The sequence below is a fragment of the Pseudorasbora parva genome, chromosome 10 (genome assembly GCF_024679245.1).
Source record: "Pseudorasbora parva isolate DD20220531a chromosome 10, ASM2467924v1, whole genome shotgun sequence".
NCBI lineage: Eukaryota > Metazoa > Chordata > Actinopteri > Cypriniformes > Gobionidae > Pseudorasbora > Pseudorasbora parva.
This window is the reverse complement of record NC_090181.1, coordinates 9269280-9296172: the sequence shown is the minus strand read 5'-3', so window position 1 is coordinate 9296172 and position 26893 is coordinate 9269280. Positions and strand designations below refer to the sequence as shown.

The following is a 26893-nucleotide window of genomic DNA, read 5'->3' as shown; positions in this document are numbered from 1 at the left end:
TGAAAGGGATCATGTAAAATGGCTGCTTGAGTCAGCTAACATTCATTTTGGTTCGTCACCAAAATATTTATGCCTTGCTTGAGAAACAAGCTTTAAAATACGGAATGTTTTTGTACCTGAAAACAGTTCACAGTACATTGAAATCTTGAAACTGGGTAAAAACAGGTGTTATGTCATAGATAGGACAATGTACTTGCAAGGATTTAATTGTAAATTACTATAGACATAAACAACATAAACAAAACTGACACTTTTGAACAAACCTGCTGGTTGGATGGGTTATTTTTTCTATCTACATTCCATCTACATCTATCATTTAGCAAACAAAAATACAAAAACACTTACATCGCAGTATAAGCCATGGTCTTGAATTTATGTCATGGTTTTCCTGAACGGATGGCCAACAATTATAGACTTACTGTGTTGCGGTCACTCTAAGAAACCTTAATGACAGATTTCTATTTTTAACTTATTTGTAAATTAGACATTCTGTCACCATTTTCAGAAATAAGCTGACAATTCATTTTTAAAGGTTTACTGATTTTATTGAGTATATCCTGTTTCTTTCAGAAACAATTTTAAAGAAATATATGGGAGCATTTTCATGCAATTATACATTCCATATTAGACAGCTAGCCTGACAAGCCAGACCCACATCAAGATGTTTGGTCTGGAAACTCACCATTAAAAGGGCTCAATCCGAGGGGCGGGATAAACGGTTGTCTTTCAAACTCCCTCTGCACAGCGTGCACACGTTTTTGATATCGGTACAACCAACCAGAGCAACGAAGGTCAAGCAGAGCTCGTTGACAGATTAAACTTTCGACATATGCTGTCGGCAAAACTCATTGCAACTCATGCAAAACACATCTTCCCTTCTTAAGAATGACTTCAGTGCCGTTCTTTGTTATTTTCTCAGAGAAAAGCTTAACTCCAAGTCTTCCAGAGTCGTGGTCAACTGATTCGAAAGACCCGTTTGCCAGTTTCTGTGTTTACTAGAAGCACGTGCACGTGCAACTCGGCCATCATTATATTAAGCCCCGTCCACCAACTCTATACATGATGTGATTGGCCCGACAAGAGTTTGGCGTTTTGGTGTTGAAGTGAATAGTGAACGTTATAGTGAAAAGTGAAGTTGCTAGACGATACTTGCGGCAGATTATTTGGAATTAATATGAATAATAAGTATTACATGCACTTGCTGATATCAAGCCACACTTTCATTTATGTTCTTACAGCTATTCAAAAAAAAAAAATCTTATTTGGACAGGATTACAATATTTTTTTTATGAATAAGACAAGTCTTTCTTCTTTCCCCTGATGCAATCTAATAATGTATGCAAACATAACTGATCACTCACCAAAAAGATGACACATTTACTGTACAACTGAAAAACTTCAAATTTGTCAACACATAAAGGTAAAACAATATCTTGGGTTGAATAGAATAATTCATAAAAACTAATACAATTCTTGTTTTCCCCTTCTTGAATTAGCAATTGAAAGGAAAATATAAGCAAAAAAATAAATAAAATAAAATAAAATAAAGACAGCAGACAATAAATGGTTTCACCCTCTCAAGAAATGTCTCCATTCTACTCTGAAGCCTCCTGAATAGGTCTGTTGGAAAGAGAAGAACTTTAGATTACAGAGCTGTAATTTATTCAGGATTTTTTTCAGGTTTCTTTAAACATAACATATACAACTAGTATTTGCTGATCTCATATACTGTTTCATAACTTACTCAAAGTGTGTCTCATTCTTTGAGAAAATAGACGAAGGAGGCAGTTTCACCAGGATTCCTTGTGCACGGTACAATCAGGTACTCTCCTGGTTCCAGCTTGAAGAATTTCATCACCTCTCTGAGCCATTCTAAATAATCAGTCTGTGCCACAGGCTCTCTGTCAATGAAGAACTCAAATGAAAACCTCCCACTCTGACTCCTCATCTAAAAGAGAATTTTAAAAAAACATGTATTTAGTGTATTAATGTACAAGAGAATATCTTCATAAAAGGACCATATGAGTACTGATTAATTTTTTACTTGCCTCTAATGGTATCTGTAAACGTACAAGGGGAATAAAGGGTAAAACAACCATTATTACAGGGATATTGCAGTTGAAGCATAAAACACAAAATCTTCAAAAAGCAGCTGAAGGCACATTGCTTCCACAATCTTAAACCATGGCACACATGCAATCCTCTTTTATTTGGCATTTCACCTCTACTCTAGCTTGTTTCTTAGTGTTCTGATAAACCAATAATTGTGCACTATGAATATTGATGGGTCTGTGACAAATTGCTCACATTGTCATTTTGGATAAAAGCACCTGCTGAATGCACAAATTATATGCATAGCTTTAAAGAACCAATGCTTGCCTCAAAGACATAGAAGCCAATATCATAATTATTTTGGCTATTTCTGTTCCTCTTCTCATGGTTCTGCATGAGGGACACCAGTGTGTTTTCAGGACGCTGTCCACTAGCACATTCCTCATTAAGCTCATCAATTGTCACCCGAAACTGAGGGTTTGTCCAGAAGGTCTCTAAAACACATTAAAGAAGATTTGTACATTATTTCATTCTCTATGCATTATTTTAAATTGTATCTGTATTATACAAGCCTTATCTATTTACTGTCATCTTGCCGTGCTGGAATTAATTGGCATGCTAGAGATTAGGTTCACCTTGCGAGTACCAGGTTGGACCCCCTTTTGCCTTTAGAACTGCATTAATTCTTGATGGTATTGATTCAACAAGCTGCTGGAAACATTCCTCAGAGATTTCGGTCCATATTGACATGAGAGCATCACGCAGTTGCTGCAGATTTGTCGGCTGCACATCCATAATGCAAATCTCCCGTTCTAGCACACCTTAAAGATGCTCTATCTGATTGAGATCTAGTGACTGTGGAGGCCATTTGAGCTTAGTGAACTCCTTGACATGTTCAAGTAACCAATTTGAGATGCTTTGTGCTTTGTGACATGGTGTGTTATCTTGTTGGAAGTACCCATCAGAAGATGGGTCCACTGTGGTCATAAAGGGATGGACATGGTCAGCAACATACCTCAGGTAGGCTGTGATGTTTAAATAATGCTGAGATAGTATAAGGGGCCCAATGTGTGGCAAGAAAATATCCCCCAAACCATTACACCAGTAGCAGCCTAAACCATTGATACAAGGCAGGATGGATCCATGCTTTCATGTTGTTTATGGCAAATTCCGAGCCGATCTGAAAGGTGCAGCAGAAATCAAGACTCAGACCAGACATTTTTCCAATCTTCCATTGTCAAATCTTGAAAAGCCTCAGTTTGCTGTTCTCAGCTGACAGGAGTGTCACCGTTGTGTCTTCTGCTGCTGTAGCTCGTCTGCTTCATGCTTTGAAGTGTTGTGCGTTCATAGATGTTCTTCTGCAGACCTCGGTTGTGTCAAGTGCTTATTTGAGTTACTGTTGCCTTTCTATCAGCTGAACCAGTCTGGCCATTTTCCTCTGACCTCATCAACAAGGCATCTCCACCCACAAAACTGACGCTCACTGAATATTTTCTCTTTTTGAGACTATTCTCTATGAGATGACCCTAGAGATGTTTTCTGAAATGCTCAGACCAACCCGTCTGGCAACAACAACCATGCCACGTTCAAAGTCACTTAAATTACATTTCTTTCCCATTCTAATGCTCAGCAGATAATCTTGACCATGTCTACATGCCTTAATGTATTGAGTTTCTGCCATATGATTGGCTGAATAAATATTTGCAGCAGTAGAACAGGTGTACCTAATAAAGTGGCTGGTGAGTGAGTATATACATATTTAAAGTAATAATACCTGTCTGAATTATGTCACCGCCTGCTGAAGTCCCATCATTCCATCTGCCAAAATGCCATTTTGAGGTCCAGTGACATTCAGAGGAACCATCCAGAAAATCAGGACAGCGACAACAAATATCTATGCTTTCAAAAATTGTGGTAAAGTCTTCCATTGACATCCTGCCATTAAAAAAGGTTTCTAAGTTATTCAGCCAAAAAGCAATGTATTACATATATGAAGTAATTTGCAGAAAGAGGTCCTGAACCATAAGAATTATGGACATTAACTCTTCTCAAACCCTTGTCATCTTCCAAAAAGTGTGACAGGGTGGGTGTATCCAACATGGTCATGCTCACCAGAACTCCCCGTTATTTAAAACTTCATGGCAAATTTTGCGGACATCTTCACAAACTGTGTCCCACAAAGGTGATCTGTACAATGTATAACCAAACATGGGTGCAATGTGAAATCATGTAGCAAATACCAAGAAAATAACTTTCAGAATGTGAGGTGATATGCCCAACTGCAAAAGTACAACTTTCTGCCAGGTTTGTGGACTAACTGAAGCTGTTACAGTAACGGCTGCTACAGTTCTTACACATCACTCCAGTCTCCTTGCCACTCTTCTTTGCCCCATGGGTTTAACAATCTCACCAGATGAACTGGATTTTCATCACTCATTACCTGTTATACAAAGCCAAGAATCAATGTCAGTTTAAAATGATGTATTAAAAGTAAAGGAGTATTAAATGGATACAAAATTAGAAAGATAGCTGAAATAAACACTAGTGGCAGTAAAACACCAACACCTCAATTTGATTAATTTCTACACAGTTCATGCATACAGTGGGTACGGAAAGTATTCAGACCCCTTTACAATTTTCACTCTGTCATATTGCAGCCATTTGCTAAAATTATTTAAGTTAATTTTCTTCCTCATTAATGTACACACAGCACCCCATATTGACAGAAAAAAACACAGAATTGTTGACATTTTTGCAGATTTATTAAAAAAGAAAAACTGAAATATCACATGGTCTTAAGTATTCGAACCCTTTGCTGCGACACTCATATTTAACTCAGGTGCTGTCCATTTCTTCTGATCATCCTTGAGATGGTTCTACACCTTCATTTGAGTCCAGCTGTGTTTGATTATACTGACTGGACTTGATTAGGCAAGCAGCACATCTGTCAATAGAAGACCTTACAGCTCAGTGCATGTCAGAGCAAATGGGAATCATGAGGTCAAAGGAACTGCCTGAAGAGCTAAGAGACAGAATTGTGGCAAGGCACAGATCTGGCCAAGGTTACAAAAAAATGTATGCTGCACTTAAGGTTCCTAAGAGCACAGTGGCCTCCATAATCCTCAAATGGAAGATGTTTGGGACGACCAGAACCCTTCCTAGAACTGGCCGTCTGGCCAAACTGAGCTATCGGCGGAGAAGAGGCTTGGTGAGACAGGTAAAGAAGAACCCAAATATCACTGTGGCAGAGCTCCAAAGATACAGTCGGGAGATGGGAGAAAGTTGTAGAAAGTCACCATTACTGCAGCCCTCCACCAGTCAGGGCTTTATGGCAGAGTGTCCCGACGGAAGCCTCTCCTCAGTGCAAGACACATGAGAGCCTGCATGGAGTTTGCTAAAAAAAAAAACACCTGAATGACTCCAACATGCTGAGAAATAAGTTTCTCTGGTCTGATGAGACTAAGATAGAACTTTTTGGCCTTAATTCTAAGCGGTATGTGTGGAGAAAAACGGGCACTGCTCATCCCCTGTCCAATACAGTCCCGACAGTGAAGTATGGTGGTGGCAGCATCATGCTGTGGGGGTGTTTTTTAGCTGCAGGGACAGGATGACTGGTTGCAATAAATGGAAAGATGAATGCAGCCAAGTACAGGGATATCCTGAACGAAAACCTTCTCCAGAGTGCTCAAGACCTCAGACTGGGCCAATGGTTCACATTCCAACAAGACAATGACCCAAAGCACACAACTAAAATAACAAAGGAGTGGCTTCACAACAACTCTGTGACTGTTCTTGAATGGCCCAGCCAGAGCCCTGACTTAAACCCAATTGAGCATCTCTGGAGAGACCTGAAAATGGCTGTCCACCAACGTTAACCATCATGACAGAACTGGAGAGGATCAGCAAGGAGGAAGGGCAGAGGATCCCCAAATCCAGGTTTGAAAAACGTGTTACATCTTTCCCAAAAATACTCATGGCTGTATAAGATTTAAAAGGGTGCTTCTACTAAATACTGAGCAAAGGGTCAGAATACTTAGCATGTGATATTTCAGTTTTTCTTTTTTAATAAATCTGCAAAAATGTCAACAAATCTGTGTTTTCTGTCAATATGGGGTGCTGTGTGTACATTAATGAGGAAAAAAATTACGTAAAAATTATTTTAGCAAATGACTGCAATATAACAAAGAGTGAAAAATGTAAGGGGGTCTAAATACTTTCCGTACCCACTGAAGCTCGAAGAATTGTAAAGAAAGCTAAAATATCATGATTGCTTCAGCAAAATAGTTATTACCTCACGTTTACTTTTGGGACGTGCAAGAAGTAACAAAATGTCAGTTTGCTGACGTTGTTCCAATGAACTGTTGTGCTTATATAAAGGTCAGCCTTCGCTACCCACGTGCCTCAATGCCATATCAATGACCTTGTTGCCAGTTCACCACTGTTCCTTCCTTGGACCACTTTTGATAGATACTGAACACTGCAGACCGGGAAAGCCCCAGTTGAAGTGTACGTATGATGAAAATTACAGGCCTCTCTCATCTTTTTAAGTGGGAGAACTTGCACAATAAGTGCCTGACTTAATAATTTTTTGCCCCACTGTATATCTATTCCCTTATCGAAAATCTGAGGCAGAAAAATTTGAAATGGCCAGATGCTTGTGTGGTCTCACCTCAAAAACTCCTGTCACAGTGTAAGCATGTCCATCAACTATGCCATGAAGCATCTCATTTTCTTTAGGTGTTGTCTACACAAACACATAAAAACATTAAATAACAGTATAGCTTATCATTTACAATATATAATTCATTAAATAAAGTTTTTATATTAAGTCGAACAAACTTAATATAAAAAGTATGAACTTACTTATAACAATACTATAAGCTGTTTTAAAAATCCTAAAAATGTTTGTGACAAACATTAATATTATTATTAACATTATAATGAGTATAATTAATAGCAGGGGAAAGTATATGAGCCCTCTGGTTTTACATTTTAGACTAAGTCATAACAATGCACAAATACAGCCTGCTTTTATCTTTATTTGGCGTGGAAGCAAAAGAAGACAGGACATGAAGCAATAGGACAGGTGATTCGACCACCGATCTCACGGTCGAATCTTCGCGGGTGTTATGAAACGAGGATCATACCACTTTGGCAATATGGGGGTGCTCAATAATTTAAAGACGTGTCGCAGCGGTGAGCTGAACATGTACGACCCCTTTAAGGGTGCGGAACTTCGCACCGCGCCTTTAAAATTAGAACACGTCCAATGAGTGTACACACACAGGCGGCAGCATTCAGCGCCTGTCCGCGGCCACTCAGGAAGTTGTTTAAAATCCTGCCGCACCACAGAGCGCTTTCGTGCAGCTCATCTGTCAGTCAATTCAAAATTTAGCTTGCGTGTATATAATGTGCGCGTCAGGTGGCGGTGTGAGATCCTGAGGCGCGGGCTGAGCTTCGCGTCCTTCACCCCATTTAGGCACAATCGGCTTAAGAACGTGCATGTAAATGCACTCAAAGTGTTATTTTCCTCTCTAGGCAGGTATTTTTTTTAGGTTTATTTTTCAAAATGTTCTTTTATATATTTGTGTGATGTTCTGTATTTCGATCGCGGCTTTAACATTTTATGAGAAAACGGTTTATTAATGTTTATCCACCACATTACCTTTTAGGCTATTTAAACCTAAATAAGCAAGCCATTGTCAGTTCGTCTGTCAGTTGGCAGGCAGTTTTGGTCGCTTTATTAAAAGTTGCTGTTGTGTGCAGTGTGTAAAGGAAAATAAAAATAGTTGTACCCTTCTGCTGACAAGTGTCGTGCCCCTCCCAACCCATTCACACACACAGAGATGATTCGACTAATGGTCGACCATAGAGAGATTTGACAATTCTGATTCGAATATCTAAATCCTTAGTCGAGGACAGCCCTAGTTTTTACTAGCCTAACGTGGTCATACTCTATTCTAGTCAGAAAATGAGTCTGTAAGTGCTCCATTGGGATGTGATTATGACAACCAATCAGAGCAACAAAGCGACGCATTGTCAAATGTCAACAGACAGAGCTCAACTGCACTGTGTTGCCAAGTCTGCATTTTTTCCACAGGTTTAAGCGACAATTATGTGATATAGACCCATGAGTGCGAATATTAGCAGGCAATCTAACACACATTTGTTAACACACACACATGCTGGTGTTGTAAAAAAAATAACAATTTAATGATACACAGCGTACTTACCCAACATGATCATCATTTCTGAGAGAAATTGTGAAGGTGAATGCAGATACAAACAAGCTCTCCGTTTAGGATTTGAACAAATATAATCCAAGCCCCTTTGATGACGTGCATGATTACGTTACTGTTTATCATCTGTCCGTCATCGTCTAAAGCCGCCCTGATGATTTAATTGGTCCGAACAGTTTCTGTTCGGAGATAATTACTCCTCTAAGGAGCGAGGCCAGACCGAACCGGCCGACCTAAAACATTTTTGGGCGGGGCTAAGTTCGGCTGGCATCCAGGCTAGGTTTTTACACCATGATCATTTTTATTGAATGAATGACACTCCTTGGAAAAAATGTACAACTACATGACAATGTTTTGTGCAGTTATGAAATACTGGATGAAATATTGGGTCTAGGATTTGGTTATTTCTTTCTTACCACTGTATTAGAGCCGCAACCCATGAGTGTTTTTGACATGAATGCACATTCCATGATTTTCCACAAATCAGCAGGAGCTGTATTCATTTCGTAATACATATGCGTCCCACCAGTGAAGTCCATCAGGGCCTCAGATATGAAACCAGCGTTCAAGTCAGCATAGGAGCCGCACACCCTGTAACGACAGTTTATATGAATTCACTACTCAATGTTCAGTAAACCAATAATGTAAACCATTTTAAACTATGCTAATCAATGAAGGATAACATGCAAAACAAATCAACAATTCAGTTGTTGATGGATAATGAACAGGACAGAATGTTACCCACTTTGCATAAGCTTTCTCCAGTAAGGCAGGCCAAAATTCATTAGACGTTTTTGAACACACAAAAATGAGTTCGTCATCAATAGTTGGAAGTTGGTCATCAATAACAACATCAATCCATTTCCCAAATCGCCAAAACTGTAAGATATATTACAAACAGTGAAAAATAAACAAAATGCAAAAATTTGAAATATGACTTTTCTGTGCTCAAGAAATTATAATGTGAAAAAAATAATTAAACACTGAACAGGTATTATAGTCACCCTGAAATGAAATATTCCGGCATAATCCTTGGTGAATGACTGTTCTGCTGGCATGACCTGTTTCATGATATCCTTCTCAAAAGTCAGAGCCCCAATTGCAGCCAAAAACCAACAGTTTCCTAAATAAATGAATAAATACATAGTTAAAAATACACTCACATATCTGCATTGTCCTATATGCTAAATTCAATGGTTCATTAAAAAACATTGGTACAGTAAAAAGTGATCAACATTTGGGTTTCTGTTAGGGCAGTATTTACCAATCAAAAATATTGGTACAGTAAACTGCTAAAAATTAATTAATTCACAAGATCAAAATACCCTTTATTAGATCTACAGCAAATATTTTATTGAGCAACCATACTTTCGTTTACTTCATATTCAAATGGCAGGAAACATTGTATAGTAGACAGCATATAATACCAGTACATAACTCAAACTTACCTAACACACTCCCCTGTGCGTAGTCAAACCTGGACACATCATCTACAATTAAATTAGGGTCTGACACCAATTCCTGATAAGAGAAAATCAAGTGCAGTTCTTTTAGTACAAAAACATGGACACAAAATGAAGAGATTTGTTGTAATTTTGAGCAAAGCTGTTAAAGGGTTAGTTCACCCAAAAATGAAAATGATTTAATGAATTATTCACCCTCATGTCGTTGGACACCCGTAACACCTTCATTCATCTTCGTAACACAAATGAAGTTATTTTTGTTGAAAGCTGATGGCTGAGAAAGGCTTCAAAAAGGCCTCCATTGGCATTCAGTACATTCCCACTCACAAGACCCATAAAGGCACTAAAAACGTTGTTACCAAGTCCATCTCACTACAGTGGCTGTACAATAATTTGACGAAGCAAAGAGAATAGTTTTTGTGCGCAAAAAAAATCTAAATAATGTCATAATATCCACCAAGTTATTGTCTTCCGTGTAGGTCTCGGACGTGAACTCACCTGGAACTCACGCGATAGCGGCGCTCCTCCTCTTCTGGGTCATGAATCTGTACGGTGTATCTGTGTCATATTCTCGCGCATGCGTCGAGTTCACGTCAATAACTTGGTGGATAAAGTCGTAATTTAGATTTTTGTGCGCACAAAAACTATTTTCGTCGCATTGTAAAATTATTGTACAGCCACTGTAGTGAGATGGACTTTGTAACAACGTATTTAGTGTCTTTATGGGTCTTGTGAGTGGAAATGTACTGAATGCCAATGGAGGCCTTTCTGAAGCCTTTTTCAGCCATCAGCTTTCAACAAAAATATCTTCATTTGTGTTCTGAAGATGAACGAAGGTCTTACAAGTGTCCAGGATGAGTAATTAATTAAATCATATTCATTTTTGGGTGAACTAACCCTTTAAAGCCATTATGGCTGAAGGTATAAAATATTTATAGAGCGAATTCTGTATGGTTTACATACGGATGGCCGCTTCCACACAATTTGGGACATATCCACCTCAGGCGGCTCATCATCAAACAAGCCAAGTGAGCTGTTGTCTGGAGGGAACAACTCATCGTTGTATAATGTGTCTTCAGTGAGACATTTCTGGTGGAGCTCCTGATAGTTCTGATCCAGGAAGTTCAAAGGACTGGTAGGAGAATTCACATCATCTTCATTTGGGTTGTGGTGGCACCCATCAGGAGGAGGCATTTTTCACTGCATAACAACAAAACAAATACAAACACAGTTTGTACATGTTCATTAGAATTGTGCTTGTGTATCAACGTGGGTGCACAAGACTACATTTCTTTTACACGGTCAAAATTAAACTGAAGTGCCCTTACAAAGGGAATGTACTTCTCTCCACCTATAGCTGGCGTATGATGAGCGCACTGGCGCTATTCCACTATGGCTGCCGTCATATCATCCAGATGGATGCTGCACACTGGTGGTGGGTGAGGAGAGATCCCTGATATCATTGAAAAGCTCTTTGGGTGTACAATAGCACATAATAAAAGTGCTTTATAAATGTGTCCTTCATTCCTTGATAACACAATTTAAATGCAAAGAAAATTGTTTTTGCAATTTAAACGTAGCAACTAATAGCCTCTGCCAAACAACAAATAAATTGGATTTCTGAAAGCAAAACTAGACCTAGCAGAGGTCTGTGCCAAAGTGCACTGCAGCAAAAGTTTTGGCCGCATGACAAAGCATCTCTTTTGCAAACCCTTGTGTTTCTCCTTCCTTTATGCAACACCCCATTAAAATTCATGTCGCACAGATGGACATGCACCAAAACAATCTATTAAATACAAAGGTTTTGGAGAACCAGTTACCAATGATGCAATGAACTTTACAATTTAGCACATTTAATAGAAATCGAGAGTAAAAAAAAATAAAAAATACAATTAATACATTTACAGAATTTCTCATGCCCTCAATTTTTTTCTCTTGCTGTTTGGCTGCTCTATAAATTTTGCATCCCACTTGTACAGATATTTCACTTCCATATCAGATATCTCATTTCCATATCATAGATATATTCATTGCATCCTTCACATAACTGAGGAATTAAATCTGCATCATTGCTCTCCCTTCTTTATAATCACCATGTGGCATTCATGGGATTATATATATATATATATATATATATATATATATATATATATATATATATATATACATACATACATATACATATACACACACACACACACAAAAAAAATACACAAGGTAGGCTGACACATAACGCTGCAGTGGAGGTCCTGGTTGTACTTTACATTAGCCTGATAAGCCAGACCCACATCAAGATGTTTGGTCTGGAAACTCACCATAGACAGCTCAATCCGAGGGGCGGGATAAACGGTTGTCTTTCAAAGTCCCTCTGCACGCGATAGTATAGCGCTACAACCAACCAGAGCAACGAAGGAGAAACAGAGCTTGTTGATAGATTAAACATTCGCGTATCCGGTCGGCTAAACTACGAACACATCTTCCCTTTTTAAGAATGACTTCAGTGCCGTTCTTTGTTCTTTTCTCAAAGAAAAGTTTAACTCCAAGTCTTCCAGAATCGCAGTCAAAGCTGATTTGAAAGACCGCTGCCGTGCGCCAGTTTCTGTGTTTACTAGAAGCAAACGCAACTTGGCCGTCGTCATTATGGCCCCGCCCGCCGACTCTATACACGATGTGATTGGCCCGTCCAGATTGTGAGGAATACAGCTCAGAAGGGTATTGAGAGTTCCTAGACGACACTTGCGGGCAGATTAAATTTGCTGCCACTAGGGTGCGTCTAGATTTCTAGGCTAACTTTACATCAAAGCTTCTAAAATATTTGCAGCCTTCTTAGTGACATCATAAGTTGTGTTATAGAGATCAGGGTTAACATTTCTTGCCATCAATGAACTGAACAGAAATACACTGTTCTCTTCACTGTTTACTTACGGTACATTGCCATTACAACAATTTACTAAAAATGGAAAGGTTTTTCCTTTGTATTTTTCGTCTAAAGATGACAACATTGTCAAAACAATTCCCCCTCACACAGATCTTCAAAAATGACAAAAATGTTGTATTACGAATGCCAGGCCAGTAGTTTGCGACATCACTACGCACCTATAAACTGAACACGTAATAAGCATGAGCATTACGTCACCATTTTCAATGTATTGTTTTCAAAAAGTGAAAGTGAAGCAATGTTAAGGTCAGGTCATGGCAGAATTTGTCCTCTGCATTTAACCCATCCAAGTTAGTGCACACACATTAGGAGCAGTGAGTACTGAACACACACACACACACACACACACACACACTTACACACACTCAGAGCAGTGGGCAGCCATTCACTGTGGCACCAAGGGAGCAATCATCGTTTCAATCATTTCCATCGTTTCAATCATTTCCTGCTGGTACTGAAAATACTTGGTTTACAAGTCCAACTCTATAACCATTAGGCCACAACTGCCCCAAATACATGCACCATTTGTGTTTTTAGGCCCCTGAAACACTTCTGTTGTGTAAATGAATGGCCAAAAGTTTTCAGTTTTTAGTTTAAAATGATGTGTAAGTGGCCCCTAAAATTGCTGCTATTCTGGCATGATTGCCGTATACATGTAAACATGTAAAGTATTCTTCCCTTGTCTCAGACTTTTTGTGATGCAATTTTTGTCATCATGACAGTCTGCAGATGTCTGCACACACCGACCACATGCAGCCGGATTTTTGTGTCCACGCAGATAACAGCTCTAGTAATTGAACGCTTGAAAAGAAAGATCCACTCCATCTTTCTTCACTCATGATAAGTTGGAGTTAGGGGTGTCCACGGTTAACGATTAACCTTTAAAAATTGCGTAACCGAGTGAAACATTTTGCTCGGTTAAGTGGCGTCAATGACGTGCTTTGAATTTAGTTGTAATATATTTGTGCACCCCTAGAGACCGCCAGAGCGCTCCCAGACATTTGTAATATCCACAAGAAGAGGTCATGACCTGCTTTCTAAGCGGGCAATGAAGCGGGCAAAGAAAGCGTGGGAGCACTTTAAAAATGAGAGTGACGGGGCAAAATGCAAGTATTGCAATGCAGTGCTTACCGCATTTTTTAAGCTATAAGTCGCTTCGGAGTATGAGTCGCATAAAAAAATGCATCATGAAGAGGAAAATAACATAAGTCGCACTGGACTAAAAGTCGCATTAGGGCAGAAGCAGAGCGGGAGCCGCGCGCGCTGTGCATAACGGATCAGAAGAAAGAAAGTTTGAAGTGAGAAACTTGTGAATGACTAGAGATAAGCAGAGGTTACTTTAACTGTAATGAAGAAAACAAAAAAGCTAATCGCGGACTGAAAGCAAGATGGCCAGAGCTGAAGGGACGAGACCACAGATGCTTGAACTCTCTGCCGGGAGAGACTCAGCCGCGCGAGTCAAACGCTGTGTGAATCATTCTCGGCTGCATATTTTACTACATGCCCTAATCATGCAGGCGCCCTCGCGGCCACTTGCATTTCTCGTGAACTGGAGCGTGCATCTCATCCATTGTCTAGATAACGCAAGATGCTAGTACAGTAACAACAGGAAACACCAAGTACCATACAAAACTAAATAGTGTGTCTAATGACAAAGGGTAATATTATTTTGTATTACAAAATACAACCGTAGATACGTTGCTTAAAGATCGTTCACTCGATTCTTCTAGCAAACGTCACCTTTTCCACCATATAAGTTAAAACGAGAGTCCCTTCCAAATAAGGCAAAAACAGAGCATTACATCCTAGGGACAATTTAGGGTTGTAAATGGACCTGTAAAACTGTATCTGGACAATTTTTGCCCTTAAATAAGCCACATACCCTCTATGTAGATATCAGATAACAATTTAACATATTGTTTCAACTCATCCTAGGGCACCTTTAAAGGAAGTGTATGTAAGATTCTGGCCAAAACTGTATACTGCAATCACTATCCCCTCCCCCCTGACTCGAGGTTGCCAGATAGGCTGCAGGATCCAGTAGGAACGTTTGTAGCTGCAGCTGTGGTAACTAGAGCAGAACTGGCAACCCGGATGCCTAAATACTACTGACTTTGTGATTGGATGATAGGTGAAGGGCGGAGCTTCAGACCAAAACACAACATGACAACATCAACATCAGATGAGGGCTGCAACAACAACTTTTAAATGACAATATCCTGACCGGACTACTGTTGTCATGTCAATGATAGAAGTATTTGAAATTAACATGATTTCTTAATGTCTAGTGACATATCAGGGTCCTTTTATGATTAATTGAAATACATTTCTTGCATACAGTTCATTTAAAATGGAGCAAACAGAATAGAGGACTTGAGGTTGTGGCCTGTGGTTTACAGAAAGCAAAATCATTTCTGTTATTAATGCCTGTACTACTGTCACTATTTCACAGCATTAGTCTGTTCTCTGTAGTCCTTCAGGGGGGGAAAATGCAGAGTCTATGACACGAAGAATCCCTGACGGTGCACTGAGCTCCTGTACTCAAAGCACATGATCAGCTGAGACATTAAAATGTAGGGTTACTAGGGGAGCAACTCTGGCCAAACTTAGTGTTGGGCAGTCATTGTTAATATCTAGAAAAATATATGTATGCTAGTGTAACGGGCGCGCTGTGTCTTTAACAAGTTGTTAGGTTGGATGCACGCCCATTAACCTTTGTATATTCTGCGTTGTGTTCTTGTTGGGTTCAATGAAGGAAAGACGCAGACCACGATCAATTGCTGGTTTCTCTTTTAATGAAGGTGAAACAGCAAATTTGGTTCCTCTCAGCGAACCTGGTGCAGACTGTACAAATCAACAAAAAAATACATAAGTCACATGCAGCCTCCTCCACACAGGTTTCAAGCTCCTTCTCTCAGCTAGTCTGGCGCAAACTGCATTTACATACTGATAAAACTTTCAGTATTATCAGCAAAAATACTTGTAAATAAAAATATGAAAATGAACTGAATAAATTATAAAATGCTCAATGTAATTGACAACATGAATTTCTTTTACATGCTTAAAACAACCAATGTTACCACTATACCAAATGAATTATAATGAACATTATACACATACCTGTACAAATCAACAAAAAAATACATAAGTCACATGCAGCCTCCTCCACACAGGTTTCAAGCTCCTGTTAGCAGATAAACACAGAAAATCCTGTAGTCTAGCACGTGGAAAAATGTCTACTTTAAAGCTTGCAAAAAGTCTGTTTGCAAGGTTTACATTCAATTGACACTAACTGCATGTTCACAACCTCAAAGCTTACATTTATACATGCATAAAACAAGGTTTGCATCTTACAAAAACCGAAATAAATGTTTAAAACTGACGAGCAAAATGAAACATTACCTTCTCTCAGCTAGTCTGGCGCAAACTGAAAGAAGCGCGTGAATGACGCCACAAAGCCTGCGACACTCTTAAAGTAACAGTACAGGTATTAACATTATGGTCTGAATACAACATCCAGCCATAAATATTGACAATAGAACATACAGAAAACATATAGAAAACAATGTTAATCAGGATTTGGTGACATTTCAACCGTTAAAGTAAAGATATAATTTCAACCTGGTTACATTCACCCCTCCTGAAATTCACCAACATCCTGATAAATTGGAATCTCGGGACTGTAAAGAACACAATACATCTGCTACTGACACAATCTGGCCCAAATGAAAATAAATAGACCTAGTCCACTGTCAACTTAGAAGTCACCTTACATACAAGGTTCAGGGGAAAAAAAGGTTGATCAGATCTCTGAATCCCCTTAGCTCAATGCGACGCCTGATACGCCACACAACACTTGGACCCCCAAAAGAAAATTGTCCCACAGACATTGCAAGTATCAATGCTCATAACACAGTCCAAATTTTTTATATATATATCAAGAGTCATCTATGCAAAACAAAAAGAGATTATCTATGGCTCCCAAACAAAATGTTTGAACCCCTCAGAAATGGTTTCTGAACCATGGATTCTATTAGTCTGTTCACTGATTTCACTACTCTCCCTGCACGTGTTCTAACAAGACCATCAGCCACGGTCTGTGTGTGTGGGTCAGTGTGAACCAATGGATCAGCATGTGGTGAGTGTGAAATATCTGATTGTGGTGCAGGTGAAATGGATTGGTTATCAATAATGGTAGCAACAGGACTTTGCACTGAACTATACTGGTCTAGCTCTTCTGAATCAGCTGACTCAGATTCGAGTGGGACTTCAGGGGACAAAACTGCAAGACTCTCACCATCTCTGGAATTTGACAGGTTCTGTGCACTGTCATCTTGAGTTAATAACACAGACGCTGAGCCTCTATCATCATTATCACAGTCTTCCTGAGCAGACTCCTCACTGGCCAAAGACTGATCATTTGCATGGGTATCCTGGCTCTCATCCATCCCAGAGAGTGGCAAAAAGTTGACCTCCAACAAAAGATTCCTGTGCACAACTCTCGTGCGTCCCTCCGCATCCTGTATTTTATAAACATGGATATCGGGATTTGCACCAACAACTGTGTACACTCCATCCTCCCATTTGTCAGCCAACTTCCTCTTCCCTCGTTCTCCTTTATTTGCTACTAAAACGCGATCTCCCACAGAAAGGTAGGTACCCTTGACACGTTTGTTGTACTGCCGGGCCTGGTGCTGTTGCTCAGTGGACGAATGTTTCTGGGCGATTTCCATAGCACTTTTGAGGCAAGAAAGCAGGGACTTGGCATATGAGTCATAGTCAACAATCCCTGGGTCATTCAAAACCTGCTTAAACATTATATCCACTGGTAATCTAGGCACACGGCCAAACATCAAGAAGAAGGGGGGGTAACCTGTAGTCTCATGAACGGTGGCGTTATAGGCAAACGTGATGGTCTGAATTTGTTGTGGCCACAGTTGTTTTTCCTTAAGGGGAAGGGTACGGAGCATGTTTCCCAAAGTGCGATTAAATCGCTCTGTTCCCCCATTGCCCATGGGGTGGTAGGCTGTTGTATGGGATTTTGCCACACCGGCCAGACGAAGAAGTTCTGCAATCAAGTTGCTCTCGAAATTGGTGCCCTGATCAGAATGTATTCTCTCAGGGAAACCGTAAACACAGAACACATTGTCCCAGAGCTTTTTGGCGACTTGCTTTGCCGTCTGATTGGCACATGGGAATGCATGGGCAAGTTTGGTGAAATGGTCGGTGACTACTAGGACATCCACAGAACGCTGCTTACTGTCCTCAGCTGACCAAAAATCCATGCAAACTAACTCCATCGGGGCAGAGCTCTTGATGCTTTCTAGGGGCGCACGAGCAGCAGGCTCCGGCGACTTCCCAAACACACACCTCTGACAGCATCTGACATGTGCCCTCACATCCCTCTCCATATCAGGCCAGTAAAATCGCTGCCTTGCCAGTGAGAGAGTACGGTCTTGACCTTGATGACCTGCCAGATCGTGTATGCCCAACATTGCTTTTTCCTTTAGACTCAGAGGCAACACATATTGAGATCTTCTCTGTTTGGACACAGGATCTCTCGTTACTCGATACAACATCCCATCGTGGACTTCCAACTTGTCCCATTGCTTGAACAATCTGAGGACCTTCGAATCAGCACCATGCCTTTCCCGCCTAGATGGTCGCTTCCTGGATGCACCAAAAGGTAACACCTTAGAAATGCTGGGGTCTTGCTCTTGACTCAGCAGCAGCTCCTGAGCGGAGAACATGGACGTAACATCCTGACTACTCGACAGCTGTTGGATGTGTTGGGTCAGATAGAGTGCCCTGGATTCCACTGCATCAATCCAGTCACAATGGGCCTGACAAAGAGCTCTAATCTCGGCAGAATCACACGTCACATTGAACATTTGATGGTCCCCAGATCTGTAGCTTTGAGACTGACAGCTTACCCTGAAAGCATCCTGCACAGAATCTTCCTCTATCCCATTAGCTTCTTGAATCAGGGTGGGATATGGTTCCTTTAGCAGCCTCTGAGAAATGGGCTTCGCAAAAAGGTCGCGACTCAAGGCATCAGCCACCACATTTCTTTTCCCAGGCAGGTGTTTAAGATCAAATGAGAAAGACGCAAGCTTAGAGACCCAACGGATTTCACATGCGTCAAGCTTTGGCTTTGTTAGAAGGTAGGTTAGTGGATTATTATCCGTCCAAACTGTGAAACTACGGCCTTTTAGCCAGTGGCTAAACTTTTCACAGACACTCCACTTTAAAGCCATGAACTCCAGTCGATGAGCTGGATACTTCCGTTGTGACGCACTAAGTGTCTTGCTTGCAAAAGCAACCGGCCTGGTCTTGGATTCTCCTCGAGGCACTTGAGAGAGCACTGCTCCAAGTCCATTCAACGAAGCATCGACTGACAGAATAAATGGCTCGTCAAAGTCTGGATGAGCCAACACAACACATTCCAACAGCATGGTCTTCAACCGGTCAAAAGCAATTTCACATTCCACTGACCAGTCTGCAGGAGTAAGCTTGCGATAGGCACCTAGGGGCTTCTTATCTCTAGCTGACCGTCCCCGTCTCTTCTGTCCAGCCGTAAGTGCGAACAAGGGCTTCGCAATGGAGGAACAATTTGGGATGAAATGCTGGTAGTAAAATACCATGCCAAGGAAAGATTTGATTCTCCGGACAGAAGGCGTGCACTCATCGTCCTCCATGAGGTCTTGTACTGTCATCTTGGTGATGATCTCCACCTTCGCAGGATCGACGGCCACACCCTCGCCATTAATGACATGTCCAAGGAATCCGACTTGTTCTCGAAGCAGATAGCACTTTCTCGGAGCCAGTTTCAAGTTATTCTCCCGCAACCTCTGGAACACTGTACGGAGTCTGTACAGGGCCTCATCCTCTGACGATGCAAAGACGAGAAGATCGTCAAGATAACACAGGAGTTTTGTGAAGTTCATGTCCCCAAAAATCCCAATCATCATCCTCATGAAGGACGCTGGGCTGTTACACAGTCCTTGTGGCATGCGATTATATTCATGCAGTCCAAGGGGGGTTGTGAAAGCTGTGTACTTCTTGTCGTCTTCGTGCATTGGGATGTTGAAGAAGCCAGAAGTGAGGTCCATCGTACTAAAGAGGCAATTGCCACCAAGGGCAGCCAGGCAGTCAGACTGGTGCGGCAAGGGATGTGCGTCCTTTAAGGTTCGTGCATTCAGCCACCTGAAGTCAGTGCAAATCCGCAACCCACCGTCTTTCTTCCACACCATCACCAATGGTGAAGCATACTCGCTTGAGGACTTCCTGATAATCCCCTTTTCCTCCATATCAGTGAGAACCTGCCTCAACTTCTGATAGTGGGCAGGAGGGACTCTTCTGTACGGCAAGCGAAAAGGGCGATCGTCGGTGAGATGAATGCGATGTGTGTATCCCTTGACCTCACCACAGTCCAATGAGTGCTTGGAGAAGATGTCTTGGTATTCAATTAATAGCTGTGTGAGCCTAGACTTACAGTCTTTACTAACCTGACATGCGTCTATGTCAACGTCACTTAAGCCCAACTCTGACAGGCTTTTAGCCAGCTGACCAGCTGAATAGGCACTGGGCAATGTGTCAAGTTTCTGTTGCGGTATTGCTTGTACTTGTTTCTCCGTATGAAATTGATGTATCTCAATGTCATGTTGTTTGTGTTCATCTGGTTGTTTTTTTTCTGAAGCCACATGTAGACCCTGAGAAGCAGCTAGATCCTCGATTGCCAAACATGGAAACACATCAGCCAATTTGCAATTTCTCTTCAGTGTGACAGCTCTGTCAGATGGGTTGACAACTGTCATTGGCACCCATCTATCACCCCAGAGAGGTGTGACAAGACGGCCCACTAGAACACCTCGTGGCATGGCTTTGGAATTGGTTGGTTCTACAACGACAGTGCTTCCAGGTGACATTGGCACACTAGCAGGGAGTCTACCCCAAACCAAGTGTTCATGCCTGGGTAGTAGTATCACTGATTGGGTGAGCTTGACCGTGCCTATTTTGTCAGGAACCTCACTCCCTCTCCAGCGCTGGACATTGGTAAACATCGACAAAAACTGTTCAACATTGGGATCAGACTGATACTCCGGTCTGGAAGCCATGTTCCAATAATCATTATCACCCTTCAGAACATGAATCACATGTTTGATGACATTCGAGCCCAGTATAAGATCGTCATGCTGACCAGGCACAACCAAGGTAGATACAACACAGTGAGCGCCGTAAAGCTGCATCTCCAAGTCATAAAAACCCTCAGGTCGAGTCTGCAGACCACCACAGCCAATCAGAACAATATTTTCTTCAGGGTGCTGTTTCTCGGGCAAAACACCAGCAGAGCTGACCTTCTCTACCGCATGTTCGCTGATGCTACATGCCATAGAGCCAGAGTCCAACATGCCTTTAAGCTGCACACTGTGATTGACAAAGACGGTAGCATAAAACAACTCACTGAATGCGTCGATCTTCTGTGTGGCTTGAATGACTATTCGGGTCCCCTCAGTTGCTTTGGCACAACAGTCCTCATATAAGCGAGCTGGGTCATGTGTATCAGAGAGGGATTCATTTAAAATACCCACACCGCCCCTCCCAGGGTGTGGGTTTTCTAGTTTAACTGTTGATCCTGTCCACCAGCGCTGTTGGCAGAGTGAGAGCGGCGCTGGTTGGTCTGATCAGGACAGTCCCTCTTCCAGTGGCCAGGTGATAAGCACTTCAAACACCTGTTCTCTCGCCTGCAGTGAGACAATGTGGAATGATCAGAAGCCCTACATACCCTGCACACCTTTTGAAACGAGTGAGGGACTGCGACTTGAGCTCTGGGGTTAGCTGGCACTTGTGTATGCTGTGTAACCAGTCGGTCTAACAAGTTCACCAAACTCCTCATGCAGTCATTGTCAACACTCGCAGTAGTCATGGGCAACGGAGATGGCACAGATGGTACAGTGGTGTTTGAGGCTGGTGTATTATCAGCCATAGGCACATGACACTGGGAAACGACTTTGTGCTCTACTGTGCTCACCTTAAGTGGCCTAACCGTTGCAGCTTGAGTTTTCCTCCCCTGCATGTGCTCATCAAGCCTCTCCTGGATCTCACATGCCGACCATTTCTTAGCAGACTTGAACTTGAAAACACTTGCAAGAGACTGGTCTGGGCAGTATTTGATGAACATCATACTGACTTCATGGCCTGGGTCATCAATGCTACGACCTTGCCTTTTCAGATACTCATCCGCTACATCAACTGTTTTGTTTAGCCGTATCCAGTATTCCATAGCATCTTCACCTGGCATGGGCAATGTACTGTAGAAATCTGCTAAAGGCATGTTTGAGTAAGTCAGTTCGCTGAAGTGTTGTTTCAGAATGTCAAAAATCACATGGGGATTTGCATCATGGTTAATAGATTTGTCGTTACGCAGCTTTATCCTCACCACATCCCCTGCTTTGCCCATAAGCTTTGCCAGGACTTCTTGTGACTGCTCAATCACTGGAATGGCTCGTTTCTTTAAATACAGAGTCATAAGATTTTCCCACTCATGAACTGTGAATTTATCTGAGCTATCACCCCTGAATATTGGAGGCTCTCTTATGTCTGACTGCATGACAACCTTGACGTTAGGTAATGTCATCTCTGAGGGCTGTACAGGAGTACTGGTGTTCTGTGTGCACCTGTCAGATTGTAGCTTAGCTGTAATGGATTCACCTAGCTTCTCAGCTAACTGTGTAATGAGTGAGCTTAAGTCTGGATTCTGCCCAACTTGGCTTGCCATGGCACGATCTACATAACGTGTAGAGGTAAGCTGTGGGGTGTGTAACGCTGTGACACTAGGCCCTGGTGTTCTGGACTCTAAGGTTCGAAAGAACAAACCCCTACCCACACCAAACTGGTCCTCAAAAGAGTCACGCTCAGCACCATCAATTTCACTCTCTGCAAAATATGTGTAACCCTCTGCCATATTTCAGTCACTCATACACAGAAAAGAAATATGTGAATAAAAAAAAATATATAGCCAATAAAATAAAATCTAAATGGCTAAACTGGAAGAGCACCACAAAAAAAAAATCTAGAATAATCACATCAATCAGCAATTATTTGCACATCAGTAAAGCACTCTTTTAAATGCTTTTATATTGAATACAAAAAAAAATTAATATCAGGCTGCAGTCCAAGGGAATACCTGACTACGGTGAAAGGTGAGTGAATGCAGCTTCCCACGGCGAACGAGCTGACGTCGATCTTCAGACCAATCCTTGAAAGGTCACGGCACCATTGTAACGGGCGCGCTGTGTCTTTAACAAGTTGTTAGGTTGGATGCACGCCCATTAACCTTTGTATATTCTGCGTTGTGTTCTTGTTGGGTTCAATGAAGGAAAGACGCAGACCACGATCAATTGCTGGTTTCTCTTTTAATGAAGGTGAAACAGCAAATTTGGTTCCTCTCAGCGAACCTGGTGCAGACTGTACAAATCAACAAAAAAATACATAAGTCACATGCAGCCTCCTCCACACAGGTTTCAAGCTCCTTCTCTCAGCTAGTCTGGCGCAAACTGCATTTACATACTGATAAAACTTTCAGTATTATCAGCAAAAATACTTGTAAATAAAAATATGAAAATGAACTGAATAAATTATAAAATGCTCAATGTAATTGACAACATGAATTTCTTTTACATGCTTAAAACAACCAATGTTACCACTATACCAAATGAATTATAATGAACATTATACACATACCTGTACAAATCAACAAAAAAATACATAAGTCACATGCAGCCTCCTCCACACAGGTTTCAAGCTCCTGTTAGCAGATAAACACAGAAAATCCTGTAGTCTAGCACGTGGAAAAATGTCTACTTTAAAGCTTGCAAAAAGTCTGTTTGCAAGGTTTACATTCAATTGACACTAACTGCATGTTCACAACCTCAAAGCTTACATTTATACATGCATAAAACAAGGTTTGCATCTTACAAAAACCGAAATAAATGTTTAAAACTGACGAGCAAAATGAAACATTACCTTCTCTCAGCTAGTCTGGCGCAAACTGAAAGAAGCGCGTGAATGACGCCACAAAGCCTGCGACACTCTTAAAGTAACAGTACAGGTATTAACATTATGGTCTGAATACAACATCCAGCCATAAATATTGACAATAGAACATACAGAAAACATATAGAAAACAATGTTAATCAGGATTTGGTGACATTTCAACCGTTAAAGTAAAGATATAATTTCAACCTGGTTACACTAGTGTTCCAAAATGTTGTTTTGTTGTTGTAATTATTATTTTTTCCATTTCCATTTATGTCTCCATAAATAGGAAACAGTGGATAAAAGCCACAATATGTAATTTTTCGCCACTTATTCAAATTAATGGCGTAGCTTGATTTCACAGAGATACTTGCAGTCATTCCTATTTGGACTAACGCAGTGCTGTTTTGTCATATTATATTATTTTAGTGTGTTGAAAGTGTGCAAATAAGGGTATTCCTATTACAAATGATTGAACAGAAACACAAGTTGATCAACATTTTCGGGGTCCAGAGCAGAGCGACTCAGGTACTTCATTGCCAGCTGTCCAAGGTGGCTTCTGTATTTTCGGAATTCTGTATTTTTTTTCTGCTTGTTTGTGAGTTTTGTTAAATCTATATTTTTTATTCATTTAAAATTATTAGTGTACAAATTTGGATAAAATCAATTCTCCATTTTCGTTTTCGAAACTTGTTCCGTTCAATTGTGCAATCGATTTTCGAACGTAAAGTGACATCCCTAGTAAAACATTTAGCCAGATTAAAACAGTAATACTAACTGTGTTAAGCTATAAAACAATCATTCGTTTTCTGTCAATGAATGCATCCAGACAGCGGGTCACCTGTCTAATAAAACACATAATATATTAAAGCTTCTTTGGTATTTCCAGGGAAATCAAGGGCAACTACAATGTCGTTGATAGGCGATGCTCAGACAGTCAGTGTCATGGTCACTAATGTTAAAACTAATGGAGACAGCTGTTTTTGAACTGAAGCGATTGAAAATACGAAATACATGACATGATCATTGCTGGCATTGACAGAAATATTGAGTGCCCACTGCCCAGCACAGAAAAAAAGAAAGAAAAAAAAGACCTTGTTCAAAGATGAATGGGAGCATCCCCCGGGGATTATTTAGGTTAAATTTAGGTGTTGACAAATTAATCTTTTGTCAGATTTGTAGGCTACATCAACTCTGCCAAAACCTGTTCAGCATCACATCACTATTTTGAATATTTGAATTTCACCAAAAGGCGACAAACTTGTATAATATAACCATGGAATTTATTTGTCAAATGTAAAAATATTCTCGTTGTTGGAGGTTGAAACTCTAAATATAGGTTAAGTTATAAATTGAAATGTACGCGACAACAGTAAAAAGAAAAATACGCAGCTCGGCGGAATATCCATAAAGATAACCTCAATAAAGCACGTGCATGTTAACATTTTAGCATTCAAACACTCCCTCGACTAATACTGACTGCGCCGTTTACTTTATAAGTCCCATTTCTGTACTCTTACGAACAGCTCTGTAAACACATACCTGTCTCTCAGGCTTGCCGCAGCTGACTGGACACTGAACAGCTCGGACTCGGAGCGGACGGGGCAGCTATTTTTAATGGCGATTACGTAATGACGTCACTAAAAATTCAACACTTAAAACCGTCCAAATGTAATATAAATCAAAAATACACATTTCTGAAGAAGGGGTGCTAAATAATTTACACATATTAAATGAAACTAAATTAAATATAAAACAAATTATTCTTGAACTTCTTGAGTGTAAAGGGATCAGGTTTTACATTAAAAACATACATTTTAACATTACATTTTGATGTTAAATCCACTATTGTTTGATATAGAATTTATACAGTAGGCTATTTAATGAAATTACACCAGAAGTAACTTTAATTAAATAACAGAGAAATTCAGAGTAATTCCTTACTTTAATTTTTCAAGGGAATAAATGCCTTCTACATACAAAAATGCCTTCTATCTTTGAGATTGTGTCGTATTACAATAAAGTATTTTCATACAACCTGCTACTATTTTGATAATTATGCAACTAAAAATACTAAGATTGATAAAACTTGTTTTGCTAAGCTCACATATGGATGGAGCAGACCAATGTTCTGCATTATGTTGTTACTTCAGCCTATAAGTGAGGAGGAACCTGATGATGCAGGTGAAACACAAACTGTGCCCATAAAAGCATTCAGTCCAGGCATTTATTGAAACGGTAATTTGAGTCAGTGGAATAGGTCAGGTGGCTATGGGTTAAGCAGGGGGACCCATGGCCACAATATTTTTTAAATAGTACATTTTCCTGCCAATCAAGCTATATTGCTAGTTGAATAATTCATTCAAAATTGTATTCTGCATGTCATTAAGTTTTATTATTATCAGGGGCATGACAGACATGTTATGACTGCTGTTGATGTGAGAGGGAAAGACATGTCAGGAACTTGGAGCTATTTAACCCTGAGATGAGCAGCTCAAAGTGTGGGTGGAAAAACATAGAACTAACCACTGAACCATCAAGGGTGATATCATAACTTAGCAAGTTGTTTCTAGAGGCGTTAAATGGACTGTTAGTGTCGATTGGTGGGCTGTATGTAGTGAAATGCGCCTGTTAAGTGAGTGAACCTAAAGGGTTCACCCAAAAAGGAAAATATTTTGAAGAATGTTGGAAGAATGTTACCCTTATTCTTCCCATACCTTCCTTTTTGTTCAGCAGAACAAAGAAATTCATACAGGTTTGGAACAACTTGATGGTGATAGATCATGACAATTATAATATTTGGGGGTGAACAATCCCTTTAACTGTAAAAGAGCTTGAGTATATAAAGAATCAATTTAGTTTGCAGTATATTTAAGTTTTATTCAGTATATTTAAGTCTCATTTAGAGATGTCCAAAGTGTCAACAGTGCTTATTTCATTAGTTCGCACATTTTTCTTTTCTCTGCCAAAAAATTATAATCTAATTAATGTAAATATATTCTTAGGTATCAATAAATGACTTTGTCTGAAACTGATGTTAAATGATGCATGATTATATATTGGTATTTGTTACAAATGTTAAAATAGATAAATGCAAATACCAAAACAAAAGACATAAAATGTATATATTTATTACCAAGTAAGTGATAGTACAATAACAAATA

General features: G+C 40.3%; 1 pseudogene; it reads right to left on the bottom strand.

Annotated features, from left to right (window-relative positions):
* Positions 1–1595: 1595 nt before the first annotated feature.
* LOC137090830 (calpain-2 catalytic subunit-like) lies at positions 1596–23950 on the bottom strand (annotated as a pseudogene).
* Positions 23951–26893: the final 2943 nt, after the last annotated feature.